General features: G+C 43.8%; 1 protein-coding gene across 9 annotated transcripts in view; it reads left to right on the plus strand.

The window, feature by feature from the left end:
- FLT4 (fms related receptor tyrosine kinase 4) overlaps positions 1–21,922 on the plus strand; it is a 350,628-nt gene that overhangs the window by 93,510 nt on the left and 235,196 nt on the right. Inside the window, exon 1 of one of the 9 annotated variants that reach the window (XM_056516988.1) lies at positions 8,491–8,510. The exons of the other annotated variants lie outside the window; for them this stretch is intronic. The gene's annotated coding sequence lies outside the window, so the exon portion shown is untranslated. Of the gene's footprint in view, positions 1–8,490; positions 8,511–21,922 lie in introns of those variants that run through there. 9 annotated transcript variants of the gene reach the window in all.

The raw sequence follows: 21,922 nt of genomic DNA on the forward strand, positions 1-21,922 counted from the left end.
TGGGATACTATGCAGTCCAGTTTCGTATCCTTGCTTCAGAATTGGCATGGAATGATGAGGCCTTGTGTGCTATATTTAAAAAGGACTAGTGGTATAAGGGACGCTCTTACTGCACGAGATTCTCCATCTAACTTGTGTGAGCTGATCCATTTGGCCGCACAAATTGATGTACGTTTCTCAGAAAGACAGGAGGAGCTCCAAAAAGAAAGTGGATTTACTGAAAAGGCAATGCCAATTCATCAATGATATCTTCCGGCGACCTTCTCTACACCTGTGTAGTCATTTATCTGGATGACATTCTGATTTATTCTTTCAACTTGGAGGAGCATCGTATTCATGTCCGTCTTGTCCTACGATGCCTTCGGAGTAATCATCTCTATGCCAGACTGGAGAAATGCCTTTTTGAGAAATCCAGTCTTCCTTTTCTAGGATACATTGTCTCTCATCAAGGACTGCAAATGGATCCAATAAAGTTGTCTGCAGTTTTGGATTGGCCTCACCCTACTGGTCTGCGGGCTATTCAATGTTTCCTGGGATTTGCAAACTACTATCGTCAGTTCATCCCACATTTTTCTTCTGTGGTTGCTCCCATTGTAGCTCTCACCAAGAAGGGCGCTAACCCAAAGTTGTGGCCTCCTGAGGCCAAGGAAGCTTTCTCCATCTTGAAGTCTGCTTTTGCTTCAGCTCCCGTGCTATCAAGACCGGATCCGGGAAAACCTTTTGCCTTGGAGGTTGATGCTTCCTCCATTGGAGCAGGCGCCATTCTTATCCAGAAAAGTGTCAAGGGTAAAACTGTGACCTGTGGGTTCTTTTCTAAAACCTTCTCGCCAGCAGAGAAAAACTACTCCATCGGAGACCGTAAACTGCTTGCTATAAAGCTAGCCTTAGAGGAGTAGCGACATCTGTTGGAAGGATCTCCTCATCCGATCAATATTTATTCTGATCACAAGAATCTTCTGTACCTCCAGTCAGCCCAACATTTGAACCCTCGTCAGGCAAGGTGGTCTTTGTTCTTCTCCCGATTAAATTTTTTTATTCATTTCCATCCAGCTAATAAGAATATCAGAGCTGATGCCCTCTCCAGATCTTCTGACGTTGTGGGTTTGGATCCTACTCCAAGACATATTATCCCTCCTGATCGTCTGATTTCTGCAGCTCCTGTCAATCTACAGCAGCCTCCTGGTATAACTTTTGTACCACTTAGATTGAGACGCAAAGTTCGAAACTGGGGTCATTCTTGCTTATTGGCTGGTCATCCTGGAGTATGCAAGACACTTTTTCTTATCTCCCGACACTATTGGTAGCCACATCTGGAACACGATGTCTCTGAATTTGTGCGTTTGTGTACCACTTGTGCTCGAGACAAGACCTCTCGACTGAGACCCGCAGGACTTCTGCAGCCGTTGCCCATTCCTGAGATTCCATGGACTCACATCACTATGGGTTTTATTACCGACCTTCCACCATCACATAATAACACAGTCATCTGGGTTGTGGTAGACCAGTTTTCTAAAATGGCTAATTTCATTCCTCTCCCCGGCTCCCTTCAGCTCCACAACTGGCTAAGCATTTCTTACTTCATATCTTCCATCTTCATGGTCTTCCAGAAAACATCGTCTCGGATTGCGGAGTACAGTTTGTGTCCAAATTCTGGCGAGCTCTCTGTTCTTGCCTTGGCATCAGTTTGGATTTCTCCTTCCTGGGTCCGTTCGAGGTATTACAAAAAATCTATCCAGTTTCATACAAACTCCGCTTGCCACCTTCTTTACGCATTCCTAACTCCTTTCATGTTTCTCTCCTCAAACCTCTGGTTATCAACCATTATTCTCAAAGAAAAAATTCCGCTCCAACTACTGTCTCTAGTTCCAATCCTCAGATATTTTTCAAGTTAAAGAAATCCTGCCCTCTAAAATTTTACGTGGCAAAATAATTTTTTGGGTTGATTGGAGGGGTTTTGGTCCTGAGGAGAGGTCCTGGGAGCCCGAGGAAAACATCTTGGACCGTAATCTCCTCAAAAAATTTTTGTCCCACAAGAATAGGGGGAGACCAAAGGGTACTGTAACAAGGTACTGTAACAAGCGGCACTCCGGCTGTGAGCGCATCTTCTCCCGTGTCTAAGCTCCTGGCGGGGCTGGGATTCGCCCGCATGCGAGTCCCAGCCCGTCACTCACCTCCGTCACCGGCCTCTGTCCCTCTGCTCTGACGCGCGCGCCGGAGCTTTGAAATTTAAAGGGCCAGTGCGCCCATAATTAGTATTTGCACCTGCACCTTTTTATTAAGTTTTCCCTCCTCCCTAGCATCCCTGCCGGATCTTTGTTTGCCTTGTGCCTTAGAGAAAGCAGTTCCCGTTATTCCTTGCCATGTAACAGACCTTTTGCATTCCGTGACCTGACCGTGTTTCTAGCTGCCAGCCTATTGACCTTCTGCTATCCTTCTGACTACGCTCCTGTGCCGCCTCCCCTGACCTTTAGCCTGCCTTACTACGTCCTGCCTGTTTCTTTGGTACCACGCTTCACCTCAGCCGCCTGTGTGGTCGAGTCATGGCAGGGGTAGCGGCCTGGGTGTCGCCTGCCGTAGCAAGCCCAACCCGCCTTGCGGCGGGCTCTGGTGAAAACCAGCAACGCCTTAGACCCCGCTCCCTGGCACGGCCCGTGTCATCTGCCACACGGGTCCAGCGAATCTACTACATCACCTGTTCCAGACCACCGTGGTATTACGGATCTACTACTCCCTGGGTACCTGCCGTCTGCGGTGAGTCTTACAATTACAGTGCAAATTACAAAATAACAGTACAATCTCATACAAAAACAGTTCATTAAAGTGTCAGTGCAAATGAATCATGAACCAAAGTGCCACATTGCAAGTATGGATTAAAATATATTCAAATAAATAATAATTGCTTGAGTGGAAACATATGGGACAACATTAAAAACATAATATTTACATAACCGGAGCACACAATCACTGGATACTCAGTAGTAAGCTGTGAAACTCCATTACCACGTTGGCGAGGTGAATCACCACAGTGCATGAGCGCCGAGCTCAAGGTGTCAGGAAGGGAGGACTGTGCACAACCAATCAAGAGGCAGCATTGCCGTTACCACAGTGATGAATCGCGCTCCTGCTGCACAGAAGCATTATGTAAAAGCAGCAGTGTCCCGGCAATGTTAACTGAGGGCATCAACCTAGCGATATTGCAATATACATATCAGGTAAAGCAAGGATGGAATAAATGTATAGGGCTTTCCAAGGAGCATCAGTATCTGTTGGTTAACACCAAGCTCACTCAGTACACTCATATATAGGTGATACCCCACAAAGCACATACCAAAGCATTCACTCTCCATTTGTAAACAGTGGTCTTACCCCATATAACAGAGTACCACACATCTGTGTAGCCATCTGTCATCCATGAGCACGACGGAGCAGGGCACCCAGTATCACCGGGCACTCTGCATCCCGCAGCACGAAATGGGTTATCCACATAAGACCCTCACGGTCCATGAAACTCATTCACTAAAGAGCTCCTAGTGAAATACTGAAGCACCCATACTAAATAATTGTTATATGTCTGCTCACCAAGGTTGTTGGGCAGCAGTCCATTCCCAACCACACCACAGGAAAAAAATAAAAATTAATAAAAATCTTAAAAACATCTTTAATAAATGAATACATTAATACATACTAATAACAACAAATAGATATTGTAAATAAATCCAGTGAGTGTGCTGTATCCTGATGTTTACCTATAGAAACAAAAGACAAAAAAAAAGAGAAGAAAAATGTGTTAGTGGTATTCTTCTAAGTACACTAACACCAAGATACTCATAAACCAGAATAAGGGGCTGTTTTTGAATAGCCTCATTGCATAACTAGTCTATGGGGTGTCTTGAACTCTACATTCAAACTCTGCAGTTTTAAAGAATTAAGCATAAAAATCAGTTTTAGCTCCAATTTTTGAAGCATAGCTTGTCTCTCTCCACCGCGTTTAGGTAACGGAACATGATCCACAACCATAAATCTCATCCCTTTCACTATGTCCCATCAAAGCAAAGTGACTAGATACTGGTAAATCTGGCTTCTTTTTGCATGTACTGTATCTATGCTGGTTTAGACGTGTCTTAAAATTAAGGTCCCAGGTGGTCTCAACCACATAGATGAGACCACATGGGCACCAAAGTACGCAAATCACATAGGATGTATTACAGGTCAAATAATATTTGATTGAGTACGGTACGTTTGCTGTGTGGATTGATGAACAAACTCATTTCCTCTACACATCAGACTACAATATACGCAACTTCTACAACTGCTTCACAACAACCTTGGTGAGCAGACATATAACAATTATTTAGTATGAGTGCTTCAGTAATTCACTGGGAGCTCTTTAGTGTAAGGTGGTACCCCAGACGTGAGCTATTTTTCTGAGTGAGTTTCATGGACTGTGAGGGTCTTATGTGGATAACCCATTTTGTGCTACGGGGTCCAGAGTGCCCGGTGATACTGGGTCCGTTGTGCTCATGGATGACTGATGGCTAAACAGATGTGTGGTCATCTGTTATACAGGGGTAATAACACTGTTTACAAATGGAGAGTGAATGCTTTGGTATGGGCTTTGTGGGTTATCACCTATATATGAGTATACTGAGTGAGCTTGGTGTTAACCAACAGATACTGATACTCCTTGGAAAGCCCTATACATTTATTCCATCCTTGCTTTACCTGATATGTATATTGCAATATTGCTAGGCTGATGCCCTCAGTTAACATGGCCGGGACACTGCTGCTTTTACAGAACGCTTCTGTGCAGCAGGAGTGCGATTCATCTATGTGGTATCGACAATGCTGCCTCCCGATTGGTTGTGCGCAGTCCTCCCTTCCTGACACCTTGAGCTCGGCGCTCATGCGCTGTAGCGATTCACCACGTCAACGTGGTAATGGCATCTCACAGCTTACTATTGAGTATCCGGTGAGTGTGTGCTTTGGTTCATCTATGTGGATATTATGTTTTAAATGTTGTCCCATATTTTTCCACTCAAGCAATTATTATCTATTTTAATATATTTTAATCCATACTTGCACTGTGGCACTTTGTTTCATGATTTATTTGCACTGGCTGTTACGCCGAGCGCTCCGGGTCCCCGCTCCTCCCCGGAGCGCTCGCGGCGTTACCTTGTCGCAGCGTCCCGGTCAGACCCGCTGACCGGGAGCGCTGCGTAGTGTCTCTGGCGGGGATGCGACCCGCGATGCGGAACGCGCCCGCTCGCGGTTCGCATCCTAGCCTTCTTACCTGACCTGTTCCCTGTTTGTCCAGTCCCGGCGTGCGTGGCCCCGCTCCCTAGGGCGCGTGCGCGCCGGCTCTCTGTGATTTAAAGGGCCAGTGCGCCGCTGATTGGCGCCTGGCCCAATTAGTACTTTCACCTGTGCCCTAGCCTATATTACCTCACTTCCCCTTCCCAGCATCGCCGGATCTTGTTGCCATTGTGCCAGTGAAAGCGTTCCTTGTATGTCCCAAGCCAGTGTTCCAGACCTTCTGCCATTGCCCCTGACTACAATCCTTGCTGCCTGCCCTGACCTTCTGCTACGTCCGACCTTGCTCTTGCCTAATCCCTTTTACCGCGCCTATCTCAGCCGTCAGTCGGGGTTGAGACGCTATCGGGTGGAACGACCTGGGGGTTACCTGCCGCAGCAAGTCCATCCCGCTTTGCGGCGGGCTCTGGTGAATACCAGTAACCCCTTAGACTCCGTTCCCCTGGTATGACCCACGTCATCACCCCACTGACACAGAGGATCCACCACCAGTATCCTCACAGTACCCGGATCCTGACACTGGCACTTTAATGAACTGTTTTCATATGAGATTATACTGTTATTTTGTAATTTGCACTGTAATTTGTGATTTTATAATGTATGTATACACTTTTGATTATATTGATCCATTTAGGTATCTGATTGATTGATTGATACCCCTATAATTGTGTGGTAGCCACAATAGTACACTGCTTGAGAAAGACCAGGTTGAGATGGTTGAAAGTCGCTTTTGTAAAGACACTCACATTTTTTGGAACATATGGTGCTGTGGAGAGATCCTTTTTCTATCCATCATCTATCTATCTCATGTCTATGTATCTATATATATCTATCCCATATCTATGTATCTATCTATCTATCTATCTATCTATTTATCTATCTATCTAATGTCATATCTATCTCATGTCTATCTATCTTTCTATCTCATATCTATCTATCTATCTAATGTCATATCTATCTATCTCATGTCTATCTATCTATCTATCTATCTCATATCTATCTATCTATCTATCTAATATCATATCTATCTATCTCATATCTATTTATCTCATATCTATCTATTTATCTATCTATCTAATATCATATCTATCTATCTCATATCTATCTTATCTATCTATCTCATATCTATCTTTTTTCTAAATAGGCTGTAGGCTTTCTTATTGGTGGACTTTTCATTTCTTGGCACCTTCTGTATATCCTATTCACTATTTATCAATTCATGTTGTGATAGGAGCACAGGTTGCCTTAGTTCTCAGTAGACAGCTCTCCACTAATAGGACATACAGTATATGGCATATCCTATTACTATGCCTTAAATCTGATGATATCCAAGCCAGTTTTAGGGCTTGTTCACAAAAACTCAAACCACATTGATTTCGTCAAAAAATGTGCAATTGTACGTAAAATAAAATAAGGAACCCTCATTTAAGTGAAGAATATTCAAAAACTGTGTTAAAAAAACATGATTTTTTTCAACAAGGGAAAAAAGAAGTAACATGCTCCCAAGCTCCTTAAAATCAATAGGAGCCTTAAAAACCCCCACATGAAATCAGCACCAAAACCTGTAGATTCTGTGCTGCTTTTTTGGTTATTTTTTGCAGTTCTTGCCCATGTGAACATACCCTTACAAGAGTCCACTGAATACATACTCTATCCATAAGCCTTTTTGAGAAGCGACCTTGTATCAGTCAGAGTAGAAGTCTGCTGCACAGACCAACCCTCTTTTTGTATTGGGTTATATAAAACAAACAAAACCACATAGCTGAAACAGGCTTCCTTTTCTTGCCCCATGAAAAATAAAAGGCCTGATATATTTTTCCCCTTGGTTTCCATGATTCCTAGATCAATACCTCCATACATTTCTTGTCAGTAGCAAAAGGTCGGGGCACAATCTCTCCACAGACCCCATAACGGCTGCATGGTCTTTCTCTATGGTGTGTTGACTTCCATAGGTGCCAAGTAAAACTATGCTGTAGGGGAAATCTGGCAATGGATGATCTCAAAGATTCCACTACTTAGAAGAGGGTCTTGTGTTTGAGGTGATATATTACATTATATATGACATATTACAGACACAATCAAACTGTGTCTGACATATTTGGTTTATTTCTCGTCAACATTTCGTCATGGTGTTATGCGTCAAAATTTGTGCCACTTTTTGTCCAACCTGTGATTTTGTGCTCAAAGCGCGATTCAACAATAAAAAGTACCTCTCCAAGTTAAAATTGGCAGATTGATAGCCTTTGGTGCAGATGCACCAACTATGTGCCAAATTTCTAAAGAGGTTCGTCACTTACAGATGGGGCCAACATCAAGACTGACCGACATTTTTCATGAAAAACAGAATACATCTCTATAGTTATTTGTTGTGGTTGGCACTGTAGATGTCTAACATCTTACATTTTTCTGTGCGGTTATAGTAAGACATATCATACCTGAGGGAACACTCAAACAATAGTGTGACTTGGGACTTTTGTAGCATTCCCTGTATAGCCCATAATGACTGCCAAAGGCTGTAAAACTGTCATAGGAACCTTGCTCTTAATAGCTGTGTAAGTGTAGGTCTACCTTGCATCCGATTTCCAGAATAACTACATTAAATGAAAGATTTGCATCACAAAATGCAATTTCTGATGGGAACTATAATGTGCATGTTTCTAAAATAAACATTGTACCATAGGACAAAATATGCACTACACGCTACTTTTTAGTATGGTTGGAGAAAGGGCACCTTTTATTTATCTTCTCTCTGTTTTCTTAGTAGAGGATGGTAGGCACCCTGAATATACAGGTCAGGTTAGAAGGTTAATGGTTTATTTGTTAGTAGTTGAAGGAAATAAAAAGAGCCATAGGAATATGTCCCCCGGCTTCCCTACAGGAAGCAGGGGGACATATTAAAACTTGAAGGGCACCTACACACAGTTAGTAAGTGTCCCTTAAAGGGAAGAGAGCCTTGGCATATATCCAGCTTTGACAGGTGTCGTGTCCAACCCTGTTCTTGCCCAGCTCTGCTACTACATAAGCCTAAGGCCTTGTTCACACAGTGCAGTCTATTATCCATAATGGCAAGCACCCAGGGCATAGTACATGGACATGTATTGAATTCCATAGTAGTATTACGTTTGCTAATCGATAATAGCTGATTTATATGGTTTCAGATGCCTGCTAACCTCTATGGTCAGCTAAACTGCTCCTGCAAGGTGAGTGTCCAATCCCGCCCGCTCCCGCAAACATTTTGTCACAGCTTTTAGTGTTAGCCTCACTTGTGCCATTTCATTATCCACTTGTGCCTTTTTATTACCCCCTTATGACATTTCATCACCCCCTTGTGCCATTTCATCAGCCTCCTGTGGCATTTCAGAGGTTTGCGTGACTACACAGGATTCTGCTGGACCCCCTGTACATTCTGTGACCAGCTTGCTCCCACCTGCAACAACCTCATTACTGCCCATGCCCGCATGTTTTTTATTGAGTCCCCTGGGATCCCAATCTTGATGTATAGCTCTACTTTAAGACTCTTTAATTTGGTTTCAAATCAAAAAACATTACAAAATGCACTATATTAGGTGGACTAACATATATAATCAGTCTACAGATACAACATACTATACGTCACTGTAGATGTAGTAAAACCTACAGAGCCATGAGCCCTTTCACTATTCACATGTCAGACATTGTGAGTCACTGACCCTTTGTTTCATTGTTTTACGGTTGGAAAAAAGATACAATGTGACACACGTCTGTATTTTTCTGTACCCAAATTTGTATAGCGGTTGTTTTGTTTTCGTCTGTCCTTTTGAAACAGGGACCAGCCCTGCGGCAGCTTCCTGTTCATGAGGCAGCGGTATCACATGATTTGGACTTGCCCGTGATGTCACCACATATGTTATTTGTCTAGTTGACGGGGGTAAAACATCTATTCAACCATAATAATTATCGCATTGCAGTCCCTGAGAAAAGGGAAAACAGTGCACTGTTCTAGTGTGGAGGCAAAGCGAGAGAATTTACTAGTTTACAGCAACGCCTGTAAATGTCAAGATGCAGGAACTAAGGCTAAGAGGAAAAATAATCCTTGTTTTCCTGTGACTGCCATGTGCAATGACAGATGACATCACTTCCTGTTCATTGGAAAAAAAGGGCTAAACAGGAAACAAATTTGAAGACTAAAGCATTGCATGTCTCATTTTTCTTTTCTTTGTAAGCTTTCTAGACTTTAAACTATTTTGAGCACAGAGGCACATTACAGTAAAAACATTTACAAAGAAAGTTTTGTACTAATTATGTACATAAAGGTAGGGCAAGCCATAGACATGCGGCCTGTGGAATTGCCCCTCCTTTACATTTAATTGGATTCTTGCCGATGGCTTGACCCCTATTTCTTTGTACTATGAACATCAGGTCAGCTCTATAACACTATGGCCTTGATGTATCAAAAAGTGTGAGAGAAAAAATAGAGGGATTTTCCCACAGCAACCAATCACAGCTCATCTTTTACTTTACCAGAGCTCGTTAGCAGAGCTGTGATTGGCTGCTGTGGGAAAATCCCTCTATTTTTTTCTCTCCCACAGTTTGATAAATAGGCCTATAAGTTTTAGGTTCGATAGTGGGTGAAAAAAGTATTGAACACATCACCAGGTGCTATTGACATGAAATTTTCCCCAGATGTTGGTAACAACCCATAATCCATATATACAAAACAAATAAGCTCAGAAATTAAAGAGTACCTCTCATGATCTTGTTAAATGTTATAATCCTCCCAGTTCACTGTTCCCAACATGATAAACCACCCCCTGCCTTTATTTTTATTATTTTTTTGTTTTCTAACTTGATATTGCTCTGTATTTTCTGCTCAGTCTCAGTCAGATTCACAGACTGTGAAGGGGCGTTACCCAGCAGGCGTGACATCATCTGAAGCCATATAGGGAAGAACTTCCTCCCTCACCCTTCTACACACAGAACAGAGCAGTTCAGTGTGAGATGAGCTATGATGGTAACAATGGTGGTTGACAAAATGAAGTATTTCTCACAGAAAAGGGTTGCAGTAACACATGTTTTGTTATACACATGATTATTCCCTTTGTGTGTATTGGAACTAAACAAAAAAAAAGGGAGGAAAAAAAACCCTTTGGAAAAAATTACTGAAATCAGCCTCTTCCTATAACCATCAATAAGCTTCTTACACCTCTCAGCTGGCATGTTGGACCACTCTTCCTTTGCAAACTGCTCCAGGTCTCTCTTATTGGAAGGGCGCCTTTTCCCAACAGCATTTTTAAGATCTCTGCACAGGTGTTCAATGGGATTTAGATCTGGACTCATTTCTGGCCACTTCAGAACTCTCCAGCGCTTTGTTGCCATCCATTTCTGGGTGCTCTTTGACTTGTGTTTGGGGTCATTGTCCTGCTGGAAGACCCAAGATCTCGGACGCAAACCCAGCTTTCTGACACTGGGCTGTACAGTGCGACCCAAAATCCGTTGGTAATCCTCAAATTTCATGATGCCTTGCACACATTCAAGGCGCCCAGCGCCAGAGGCAGCAAGACAACCCCAAAAATCATTGAACCTCGACCATATTTCACTGTAGGTACTGTGTTCTTTTCTTTTTAGGCCTTGTTCCATTTTCGGTAAACAGTAGAATTATGTGCTTTACCAAAAAGCTCTATCTTGGTCTCATCTGTCCAAAGACGCTTTCCCACAAGGATTTTGGCTTACTTAAGTTCATTTTGGCAAAATGTAGTCTTGCTTTTTTATGTCTCTGTGTCAGCAGTGGGGTCCTTCTGGGTCTCCTGCCATAGCGTTTCATTTCATTCAAATGTCAACGGATAGATCACGCTGACACTGATGCTCCCTGAGCCGGCAGGACAGCTTGAGTATATTTGGAACTTGTTTGGGGCTGCTTATCCACCATCCGGACTATCCTGCATTGACACCTTTCATCAATTTTCTCTTCCGTCCAACCCATGGGTTGCAAACATCTTGATAATGTTGCGCACTGTGGACAAAGGCAAATGTAGATCTCTGGAGATGGACTTGTAACCTTGAGATTGTTGATATTTTTACACAATTTTGGTTCTTAAGTCCTCAGACCGTTCTCTTCTCCTCTTTCTGTTGTTCATGCTTAGTGTGGCACGCACAGACACACAATCCAAAGACTAAGTGATCTTCTCTCCTTTTTATCTGCTTTCAGGTGTGATTTTTATATTGCCCACACCTCTCAAAAGCCCCAGGTGAGTTTAAAGGAGCATCACAAGCTTGAAACAATCTTATTTTTCCACAATTTTGAAAGGTGTTTGGTGTGACATTATGTCCAATTTGCTTTTTAAACTCCCTTTTTTTGCTTAGTTCCAATACACACAAAGGGAAAAAACATGTGTATAGCAAAACATGTGTTACTACAATCCTTTTCTGTGAGAAATACTTAATTTTCCTGAAAAATGTCGGGGTTGTGCCAACATTTATGGCCATGACTGTACTTCTACCCACCTTGGCCGAACAGCTCGCACAGTTTTACCTCCTCGTTGCAGGCTTAAGAATGTGGCTCCTGCATGGACCCTCTCCAATCCCTGATCATCAGTACCTATTTAAGGACACTCCGCCCTGCCTTCCGTGCCTGAGCAATATTGTGGTTTTCCATAGCAAAGGTTCTGCTGCTTATCTCCTGATTCCATGTTCCAGACTTCTGCCTGTCTTGTGACTCCGTCTCTCGCCTGACTCCAGGTACTTTCCTGTCTCTCCTGGTACAGACCTCGGACTGCTAGACTCCGCCTTTGCCTGCTATTGAGCTAAAAACACCACCAGCACCTTTGCTACACAGCTCTGCTATTCCCTGCTCCAGCTCTGATACACCAACTGCCTGGTCATCTTCTACAGGCCCTACTGCTGTGCTACTCCACCCAGCCTCAGCCAGTCCCACCCGCCTGCAAACACAGGTCCTTTCCATTAAGGGTCTTCCAGGCTGCTAGGCCAGCTGCCTCTTCACCGGGACCACTCTGGTGTAGCTACCTGGTATCTCTCTGCAGCTAAAGGTTGAAGACCAGAGAGATACTTAGACTTCGCTCACAAGTTTGGGCCAAAGCCAAACCAGTAAGTGGCACAGTGGGTCCACACCCGTTGGGGCATTACACTAAGGCTGCACACATACCCCTCAGCACTCCAGACTGCATTTCCTGATTTTTGACTTCTGCCAGGCCAGCAGGAGTCCAAAGTATGTGCTAGAGATGGGGGGGAAATGTGCTCTGGACAAGTAGGGAGACACCTAGAGGCAGCTTTTTTAAACACAAATAAAACATAGAAAACTTCATTTTTTTAAAACAAAGTAACTTAGAAAGATTTTTTTATTTACCATAAGGAGTGCAATAGCAAAAATTTGTTTTAATGAGAGTTCCCATTTAAGTTATCTTTATTAATATGAAATGGCTTAGGAAAATTTTATTGAACACACTGACTGATATTTATTTAATATATATTTTTACAAAAGCATTTGTTGGTAATGACAGCTTCAAGATGCCTCCTGTATAGGGAATGTAGTCACATGTTGCTCTGGTGGGATTTTGGCTCATTCTTACACACAGTTTTTAACTGGATAAGGACCATGGACATGTATACTCGTCCATGTGCCATTAAGCGGGTATGACGCGGGCTCCTGACTCCATACCAGCTGGCCTTCAACTGATTCTTGTAGCTGAGGGCCGGAGTAAATAGCACCCTGGTTGTCCAGTGGGGTGGCTCGCCCCCCCCCCCCCCCCGCAGCACTATCGCGCCGGGGGGGGGGGGGGGGGATTCACTGTGAAGGTAGCCGAAGGGCTTACCTCTGCTTCCGTGCAGGTCCCAGCTCTCACATTCATAAAGCCTGGCAGGAGCAGGCTTTATCAATCGAGTGCAGATCACACAGATCAATGTGGTTCTATGGAACCACATTGATCTGTTTAAGGAATCTAATGATTCCTCCTAAAAGTCCCCTAAGGGGACTAATAAACTCTAAAAATAAAGTTTAATAAAATTAAAGAAAAACACACACTTTAACCCCTTATTTATTAAAAGTTTAAAACACCCCCCTTTTACAAAATTCCATATAAAAATATAAAAACATAATAAAAATAAACATATGTGGTATTGCCGCATGCCTTAATGTCCAAACTATAAAAATATGTCATAAATAAAACCGCACGGTCAATGGCGTACGCGCAAAAAAGTTTCCAAAGTCCAAAATAGGGTATTTTTGGTCACTTTTTATACCATAAAAAAATGAATAGAAAGTGATCAAAAAGTCAGATCAATACAAAAATTATACTGATTAAAACTTCAGATCACGGTGCAAAATTTGAGCCCTCATATAGCCCCGTACGCCGAAAAATAAAAAAGTTATAGGGGTCAGAAGAGGACAATTTTAAATGTATTAATTTCCGTGCATGTAGTTATGATTTTTTCCAAAAGTACGACAAAATCTAACCTATATAAGTAGGGTATCATTTTAATCGTATGGACCTACAGAATAAAGATAAGGTGTCATTTTTACCAAACAATGTACTGCGTAGAAACGGAAGCCCCCAAAATGTTAAAAATTTTGTTTCTTCTTCAATTTTGTCGCACAATGATTTTTTTTCCCGTTCTGCCGTAGATTTTTGGGTAAAATGACAGAAGTCATTACAAAGTAGAATTGGTGGCACAAAAAGTAAGCCATCTTATGGATTTTTAGGTGCAAAATTGAAAGGGTTATGATTTTTAAAATGTATGGAGGAAAAAAACAAAAGTGCAAAAACAGAAGAACGCTTGGGCCTTAAGGGGTTAAATCTTGAAGGTTCTCTGGCCCTCTTCTACGAATCATGATCTTTAGTTCTTTTGATTGATTTTCAATGGAAGTTAAGTCAGGTGATTGGCTGGGCCATTCTAGGATATAATTTTGCACCATTCATTTTGTATCACCCTTTATTATAAGTTGGGATACCCCTTTAAGATGATGATAGATTGTCCCACTTATGACATACCCAGCAATTTACTGCAATCAGTCTGAGAATCTATAAGCAACTATTAAATTCTCCTACAGTGCCACCATGGGAAAAGTTATGTATAACATGATGATGTTCATTAAAATGAATCAGTTGTCTGTGTAACTGGGTTCCACTTTGGTTGTGTCCCAACTGGGGAATTCCCATTTTTTAACTCCACATTCCCTTATATGGTAAATATAAAAATATTTACAACCCTGGTAAACACCTTCCATTATCCTTATGTCAGTTTCAGTTTGGCATCAGATGCTAAACATATACTTTACTATATACGGTCTGGTTTAGTTTTTAGTATCTTTCTAGTCTTTCCTGGTATTTTTCACACTTAAAAGGTGGAAACATGTTGAGTAACTGGATTAGAATGGCTACTGCTTGGCTGGGGGCCCACAAAGCAATTTTACTCACTCGACCACTAAAACATGAGACTTATATGTGATATCTATTAACAGAGCATGAGAATCCGAACGACCAGATCTAGGAATTGCTTGCAGTGGGGTCAAGATTTTCTGCTTCCATTCGAAGAAGACATTACCAACTAGATTGCTTGGTCTTTATCGCATTCTTCATCCAACATATTTGGACAGGAAATTTTCACGTGTATAGAGCTAAACTGCTAAGTTTAGCCCTATATGATCAGTGGCTGAAATAATTTCTTACTAGGAGATCAGGTTTCTTCACACACGTGTAGAATTCAGTAAATGGTTCAGTAACCCAATACATTTCCTACCGTTGCCAACTAATCCTGGTTTAAGTTGAATATCTAACAACATATTGGAGTTTAAAGAAGTACTCAGACGAAAATGAACTTATCCCCGATCCACAGGATAGGGGGTAAGTAGCTGATTGCGGGGGGTCTGACCTCTGGGGCCCCCCAAGATCACCGTAATGGGATCCGGTGCTCTCAGTGAGGGGCGCGTGTCATCTTCCGGTAGACGGCACGCACTCCATTCATTTCTATGAGAGTGCCGATGATGCCCAAGAGCTGTACTTGGGTCTTTTTGGTGTTCCCATAGGAATGAATGGAGCACATGCCCGATGCAGCATGCGCTTCTCACTGAGCGCCGGGTCCTGTCCGGGTGATTGCGGGGGCCCAATCAATCGAACCCCCCGCGATCAGCTATTATCCCCTATCCTGTGGATAGGGGATGTCACGATGCCGGCTGGTAGGTAGTGGATCCTCTGTGCCAGAGAGGGATTGGCGTGGACCGTGCTAGTGGATCGGTTCTAAGTCACTACCGGTATTCACCAGAGCCCGCCGCAAAGCGGGATGGTCTTGCTGCGGCGGTAGTGACCAGGTCGTATCCACTAGCAACGGCTCACCTCTCTGGCTGCTGAAGATAGGCGCGGTACAAGGGAGTAGACAGAAGCAAGGTCGGACGTAGCAGAAGGTCGGGGCAGGCAGCAAGGATCGTAGTCAGGGGCAACGGCAGGAGGTCTGGAACACAGGCTAGGAACACACAAGGAAACGCTTTCACTGGCACAATGGCAACAAGATCCGGCAAGGAAGTGCAGGGGAAGTGAGGTGATATAGGGAAGTGCACAGGTGAAGACACTAATTGGAATCACTGCGCCAATCAGCGGCGCAGTGGCCCTTTAAATCGCAAAGACCCGGCGCGCGCGCGCCCTAGGGAGCGGGGCCGCGCGCGCCGGGACAGGACCGAGGGAGAGCGAGTCAGGTACGGGAGCCGGGGTGCGCATCGCGAGCGGGCGCTACCCGCATCGCGAATCGCATCCCGGCTGGAAGCGGAATCGCAGCGCCCCGGGTCAGTGGGTCTGACCGGAGCGCTGCAGCGGGGAGAGGGTAGCGAGCGCTCCGGGGAGGAGCGGGGACCCGGAGCGCTCGGCGTTACAGGGGATAAGCTATTCTTTTCCTGAGATCTCCTTTAACCACTGTCTGTTTCCAAAGGCAACCAGCAGAATTTTCAACACAGCTATGTATATGAAGGCAAAATGTCACAAAAGAAGCTAAATACGGTGGTCCCTCAACATACGATGGTAATCCGTTCCAAAGGGACCATCGTTTGTAGAAACCATCGCATATTGAGGGATCCGTGCAATGTAAAGTATAGGACAGTGGTCTACAACCTGTGGACCTCCAGAAACTGCAAAACTACAACAACCAGCATGCCCGGACAGCCGTTGGGTGTTGAAGTTTTGCAACATCTGGAGGTGCGCAGGTTGTAGACCACTGTTAGAGGAAGTTGTACTCACCTGTCCCCGCCGCTCCGGACCATCACCGCTCGTCACCACTGCCCGGGATGTCGCCGTCCATCGCTGTCGCCGCGTCCCCGAGGTGTCCCTGACGCTCCGGCAAGGCCTCTCCTACCCAGGCATCCGCGCTCTCCGTCGCTGCCATCACGTCGCTACGCACGCCTCTCCTATTGGATGACAGGACGGCGTGCGCAGCGACGTGATGACATCGATGGAGAGCGCCGAAGAGGACGCGCCGGAGCCCCGAGGACAGGTAAGTGATCTTCAGAGGACCACACGGGGCACCGTAAACGGCTATCCGGCGGCAGCTGAAGCAGTCAGCGCTGCTGTAAAGCCGTTTATGCGATGGCCCCAACATACAAAAGCATCGTATATTGATGCTGCCTTCAACATGCGATGGCCTCTGAGAGGCCATCGCATGTTGAAATTATCGTATGTCGGGGCCATCGTAGGTCGAGGGGTCACTGTACTGCATTGGTAATTCTACTCAACGCTTTATGCTCTAACAATTTTAATGTTTAACATAGAGAAAAAAATGGTGGTGTTTATTTTTCTAATCGCAAATGAAATGTGGATAGACATAGCTATCTCCATATGCTGACATGCTTTACTGATCATCCACATGAAATTAAATAAATCTTATGGCTATTTTGTATTTTGCTTTAAGCCCCAACATACTGGGAGGGCCAAATGGTTCCGATTTGCTGTATATTTCTCTGTCAGTTAATGTTTGGTTTTATTAGTTTATCTTTAATATTTGAGGAGTCACTTAGGGTTTGTTAATATAAAGAATTACAAATAGCAAACATATGGGCCGGCAAGTCAGGCGTGTTTAACTCCTTACGGTAATAGTGATTTTCTACTATGGAACTAAAGTGATGCAAACAACATTCACTTGCAACAAACCAGATGTTTAGAAAAAGGAGTGGAAAGAAATAAGCCCGGTCTTACATATAAAAAGAGAAAAATATGGAGCAATTGCCAATTGCAGCTATGCAGGTGCTTGTTTTCAGGGCAGGTTCGAAAATGAAAGTCATGATCTCATAAGTTGGTATGGGCAGTTGCTCTATTTATTGCATTTACAAAGATTTTTTATAACTTATCGCTAGGATATGGTGTCAGTTGTTGATCAATAGGGTTCCAACTGTTGGGGCTTCACTGGAAAGGAGGGGACCTGGCTCTCTATTGAGCAAAAAAACATCTCTGACTTTTTTTCAAGCTGTATCATAGGTACTGCAATTCAGTCCCAGGCATTTCTATAGAGCTGGGTTGCTTTTCTCTTCACTACAACCTGACAGTTGTGACAAAGTGTAGAGAAAATAGAAAAGGTCTCCCTGTGCTTTGCAGTCAGAACCAACCAATTAGCAAATTACATCATATCGCAGCAATATTTCTTGCCACTGCCAGAACACCCCTTGTGCTAACATGTTTCAGTTGGACAAAGCTTATTGACCAATTTTTATTTTAGTTTCTCCAGCAGCAGCTTATCTCCCTTGATCCCTCTGATGACCTGAACTATCAGTTTGCATCATTAGACCCACAGTCAGAATCACATCCGTAATACGGACACAAAAATGTGTCTGTAGTATAACTTACCTAAGATGATGGCCTAGCCATTAACATTGAGTTGTACTCTTTGGCTGGTGCTTGGCAAATGTTTTGGCAATGGTCAACACTGGCACACACAGCCACAATGTATCAGAACAAAAAACCATAGTGTAAAGCTGGGACACTAGTTTGAAATCTATAAAATGTATATGATTAATATGCAACCTTTTTTGTTTCACATGGTCCACATCAACGTAAATAATACATTATTTTTGCAATCTGTTTGTATATGGCATTTGCACATGTTAACCTGCGACACTGCATCATGCTCAATATAGTCCAAATAGTCCTTTGGGCAACAGGGTTCATCCTGATATGTAAGAAGGCTCATTTATTAGTCTGCATTTGTGGGAGGGGCTGGTGTACCTTTAAGAGCCTCAGCTGTTCCAGTCCTCCACGCCGTGGATTCTTCACGTGATACTGGAGCCATCACACAGGAAGTAGGTTGCTGAGGATAAGTAGGGAGGCGTATGGCGGCGGCTAATGGCTTCCTAGCGTTGCAGTTCCGGGCACATGGTGAGAGGCTTGGCACATTATCTAGTGTTACCAGGTCCGGCTCAGCGTCTGCCTGCAGCTTGGTAACAGGGCTTACCTGCACCGCATATGGTCTCATGGCAGGTCCGGTTCGGCTTCCAGCCAGCAGTACCATTGTTACTTATTCTCACATCACGGCGTACATGTCGGGTCCGGCTCAGCTCCCACCCCACCTCTTTTGTACGTTCAGCCAGGTTGTTAGTTGCCTGTCCATTGTAGTAGTGTTCGGCTTCGGATCCTTCCTCATGCACAGGGGACATGTATACAACTCCCTGCGAGGTATTGTTAGTCTATTTTATAATAGTCATCTGTATGCAGTATACTTTAGGTTATGCCTTCCTATTTAAATGTAGTGTGTAGTCACTTTATGTAATGGAAATCGAAGTAACACAAGTAGTTGCAGTCTCATGAGTCCCTGGTGTCTCCTGATCTTTTGGTTTCCATATTAAGTTGTCCCTGGCTTGTCCCCCTGTAGCATAGCGCTTTTGTAAAAAAAAAAAAATTACCATATGCACATATTGTTACGTACTGTTATGTCATGTATTTCTGCGCATACAGTCGTATAATTTATTCGGTGCATATGATTATATAAATGTTCTGTGCACACACTCCTATAATTTGTTCTATGCATACAGCCATATGGTTGTTCTGTGCACATGCTCCAATAATTTGTTCTAGGAATGCGGTCATATAGTTGTTCTGTGCACACGCTCCTATAATTTTTTCTATGCATACGGTCATATAGTTGTTCAGTGCATATGCTTTTAGTTTGTTCTGGGTATACGACATGGCCCTCCTGCTTATACCAAGGGCGTGTCATGTGTTTCTTGCTGTACATGCACATGTAATGTTTGTGCAGTGTATGCGCTTGTAGCATTGGTGCTGCATGTGCGCTGGTAGTACTGTAAATACACCCATAGCATTTATACGGTACATATGTTTATAGTATTTATACTGTTCATACGCTTGTATCATGTATACTATACATACGCGCGTAGTGTTTATACTATACATACGCTCGTAGCATTTATACTATACATGCGCTCATAGCATTTATACTGTACACACTCGTAGCATTTATACTGTACACACGCTCGTAGCATTTATACTGTACATATGCTTGTACAGCATAAAGAGTGTTGTTCTATGTTGTTCTAAATGCTACGAGTGTGTACGGCCATATAGTTGTTCGGTGCATATGCTTTTAGTTTGTTCTGGGTATATGACATGGCCCTCCTGCTTATAGGAAGGGCGTGTCATGTGTTTGTTGCTGTACATGCACTTGTAGCATTTGTGCAGTGTATGCGCTTGTAGCTTTGGTGCTGCATGTGCGCTGGTACAACTGTACATACGCTCATAACATTTATACTGTACATACGTTCATAGTACTTATACTATTCATACTAGGGATCGACCGATATCGATTTTTTAGGGCCGATACCGATAATCTGTCACCTTTCAGGCTGATAGCCGATAACTTATACCGATATTCCATATAAGTTATTGGCTATTTCAACCCCACCCCCGACGGGGCAGAAGCCATTGCAGATCAATGATTTAAAGCGGGCGCTTTAAATCACTGAACTGCAGCGGCTTTTGCCGGGCGAGAGGCCGCCGCCCGCTTCTCTCCCCCTGCCTGTCCTGGGGTCCTGAGTCTAACCACCACAGTTGCCCCATCCTCTGCCCACATACCGCTGCCACCGCCCCCCCATCCTCTGCCCACATACCGCCGCCGCCCCATCGCCTCCCCCCATCCTCTGTCCACATACCGCCACCGCCCCATTGCCTCCCCCCTTCCCCGGTGTTATAATTACCTGTTCCTGGGGGTCCGCGATACTTCTGACTCCATCGGCGTCCTGCGCTGTCACTGTGCGCACTGATGGTGACGTTGACTTGGGGACGTCACTCATCATTGTGTAGCGCACAGCAACAGCGCAGAAGCCAGAAGTATTGTGGACCTCGGGAACAGGTAATTATAACACCGGGGATGGGGGGAGGCGATTGGGGCAGCGGTATGTTGGCAGAGGATGGGGGCTTAGGCGATGAGGCGGCGGCGGAATGTGGGCAGAGGATGGGGCGGAGGCGATGGGGCAGCGGCGGCGGTATGTGGCCAGAGGATGGGGGAAGGCAATGGGGCAGCGGCGGCGACGGTCATCTCTGGCCAGGGGGCGGGGCATTATCGGCATATCGACAAGTTAATTACCGATACCGATAATGTCCAAAATCGTGATTATCGGCCGATAATATCGGCCAAACCGATAATTGGTCGATCCCTAATTCATACGCTCGTAGCATTTATACTATACATAGGCTCGTAGCATTTATACTGTACATACGCTCATGGCATTTATACTGTACATACGCTCGTAGCATTTATACTGTACATATGCTCGTAGCATTTATACTGCACACACGCTCGAAATATTTATACTGCACACACGCTTGTAGCATTTATACAGTACATACGCTCGTAGCATCTATACTGTACATATGCTCGTACAGCGTAAGGACTGTTGTTCTGTGCATATGGTCATATATGCATATACATATTTTTTTCTGAGTATGTGGTCATATAATTTATTCTGTGCATGCATATAGTTTTTTCTGTGCATACGTTTATCAAGTTTGTTCGGTGCTCATATAGTTTGTTCTGTGCATTCGCTCATATAGTTTGTTCTGTGCATTCGCTCATATAGTTTGTTTGTACATACGCACATATACTTCATTCTGTGTATATGCTCAGTTATTCGGTGCATACACTCATATAGTTTGTTCTGTGCATTTGTTCATCCAGTTTGGTGCAGACGCTCAGTTTGTTATATGCCATTTAGTTTTTGTGCATATGCTCATATAGTTTGTTCTGGGCATTCCCACATATAGTTTATTTTGGGCATACGCTCAAATAGTTTGTTCTGTGCATTCACTCATATAGTTTGTTCTGTGCATTCGCTCCTATAGTTTGTTCTGTGCATTCCCTCATATAGTTTGTTCTGTGCATACACGCATATAGTTTGTTCTGTGCGTATGCACATATAGGTTGTTCTGTGCATTCTCTCATATAGTTTGTTCTGTGCATTTGCTCATATAGTTTGTTCTTTGCATTTGCTCCTATAGTTTGTTCTGTGCATTTGTTCATCCAGTTTGGTGCAGACGCTCAGTTTGTTATATGCCATTTAGTTTTTGTGCATATGCTCATATAGTTTGTTCTGGGCATTCCCACATATAGTTTATTTTGGGCATACGCTCAAATAGTTTGT

This window comes from Hyla sarda, chromosome 4 (assembly GCF_029499605.1).
Source record: "Hyla sarda isolate aHylSar1 chromosome 4, aHylSar1.hap1, whole genome shotgun sequence".
Lineage (NCBI taxonomy): Eukaryota > Metazoa > Chordata > Amphibia > Anura > Hylidae > Hyla > Hyla sarda.